Genomic DNA, 2,545 nt, shown 5'->3' with positions numbered 1-2,545 from the left:
TCCCTCTCTGCTTTTTTTTTTGTCTGGTTGTCACAGTTACATAATGCTGCCAGTTGTAATCGCAGCTCAATGGCGTTGTTAGGCAACTCAGTTACCTTTATTTATTGAGTTGAAAATTGCCATATAGGTGTCGATTATCTGCCCTAGAGTTCTGATGATTATAGCTTTAACTATTGGCACTTCCTCTATTACCAGGGCTCTGACTTCCCATTTTCCTTGCTAAATTTATAATCCACAGAGCCCCTTCAGCTGTGAACTGCTCCCTCCCAAGCAATTGTAGATTAATTGCCAGCTCCACCCCAGGGCCCTGTAGTGGAAGGGGATTGAACTGCACATCAGAGAGTGAAGTTTAGTGTGTAAACATTTACTAGGATTTACTGTTCTCTGGGTTATTTAATGTTTTCCTTTCAGAAGGAGTTCCATGGCAAACCTACTGACTCCCCAGCTCCATAGTGGCATTTCTTAGATCTATTTTGCTCCTGTTTTGTTGCTACCACTCATTTATGATCACAAAGGCACCAAAATGAATAAGATACTTCAAGCTAACCGATATCTCCACCACAGCCCAGAACCTCAGCAGCATATAGAAGCCACCACCATTATGCTTGCTATTTTATCCAGTGACTGTGGAGCTGTCTATTCAGGGATATTATTGTTTCTGCTTGTTCCATTTCTCTATTTCATCCTATTTCTCTCATATAAGTTTTAAACGTCAGTTTAGTCCATGCTCCCTACATCTGCTTTTTCCTTCTGGTCAAGAGACTACAACATTCGCCTCCACAAATAATGATGTTTTGCATGCACGATTCCGTTGTTCTCACTTTGCAAACCCAAACTTTCTGGCAGACAAGTCCTGGTCTGAGCAAGCACAAATACTGATCTGGCTGTTCAGTATGATCCTCACAGTCAGAGTTATTTTCTATCTCCCCCAAACTTCCCTCTTTCTAGCACTTGGTTGGTTTCAGCTTCTAGAGTTTTTGTACAGTTGCCACCCAATGCTAGAGCCTCCTCTACATTTTTGTTTAAACACGTTTAACAGGACACTTAACTTCCTGCAACTTGGAAACATTTTCCCACAGCATCCCAGTAGATCAGCCTCCTTCTATGCATAACAGCTCTGGTAAAACCAGCACCAACCCCACCTCATCCAGCCAACCTCTACAGTATTCACAGACAAATGCCAGCCCACACAGCAACAATTTGATACCTGAAGCATCATTTCCCTTCTCAAACAACTTTCGGTACAATACTCGTTTTGCTAAGGTTTCTTACTCACCTCACACTCCCCCGGTGCCCCATCTTGCTGCCCTCTCGCTCAGCCTTTCTCTCGCCCTTATGGACCCACAGCCTCTTTCCTACCCAATAAGCCTCAAAGGCTTTGCCTCCCTACAGGACCCTCCCTTATTTGCTGCTAAATTAATGCCACAAATGCTCAATTAGTAGAATTGCACCAAAGTATTTAAAAGCTTGCAGCTGTATCTTATAAGTTTGTGGGGGCAGAGGTGACTTTCTGAAAGCACACACAGAAGTGAGGAAGTAATTTTTTTAACATAAAACTTTTTTACCTCTCCATTGTTTCCTTGATACCGCTGATAAACTTTTCCCCACTATTTCTGTATGGATTTTCAAAGCTGTGTGTTTTGGCTACACACCCATTCAGTTTACTTACAAACACATTGACTTCATCAGCAAATTCCCATCTTTGGTAACAAATTCATCCTCTGGGATCCTGGATCCTGCTCCAGACAATCTAATATACAACAGAAGTCTTGTCCATGGTGCACGTATCAGTTCGATATGGGTGAGATATTTGCAGAGGCACTGGGAGCGGAATTTGGGGAGGGGAGAATATTTATGTGACAAAAGCACGTCCCAAGGACTCTGTTTAGCTCCTGATTCTACCACAGGCTTTCTCGGAGATCTTTGATATCTTGCTTTATTCCTATGTGACTCAACTTCCTAGCTGTTAAATAATGAGGATAATAATCCCTTTGGAATGACCAGTGCTCATGGGGTTGTGAGGAAAGAGCTATGGACAGGTAAGTAAGTAGAAAGATAAAAAGATTTTTGCCGCCATGGGTTGGAGTAGGTTTTTTCCCACCTCCCCCTCTTCAGAGTACTTGAAAGTGAGAAAAGGATTATGTTGCTCAGTGGGCCAGATAGTCTCAGAGAGCACATTTCTCCATTTTTTATAAAGTAGCTCTCATTTCAATTGTCATTCAGGGAATCTTTTTTATTTTTTTCCCCACTCGTGTATCTGTTCTACCACTAGCTTTGTTATCCTGAGTTCAAAATCATTTCCACTCTCGCTATTCAGGTGGGTTTGTGTTTCAGAACTCCAGACATCAGCAGTATATGACTTGTAACATGACATTTAATATATTTTTACATGTAAGTTTGCTCTGTGGGGCTTTTAAAATTGCTTCTAGTAAGGGCAATCTCTTAAGACAAAAAAACTTTCATGGCTATCTTGCTTTGCATTAGCATGTAAAACCACCTCTCTACTTCCTTGCAGTTCTGTGGTTTCTCCTACGACAGCACAGAT

This window comes from Egretta garzetta, unplaced genomic scaffold (assembly GCF_000687185.1).
Source record: "Egretta garzetta isolate BGI_Z169 unplaced genomic scaffold, ASM68718v1 scaffold53, whole genome shotgun sequence".
Lineage (NCBI taxonomy): Eukaryota > Metazoa > Chordata > Aves > Pelecaniformes > Ardeidae > Egretta > Egretta garzetta.
Note: the sequence above shows the minus strand (reverse complement) of the source record.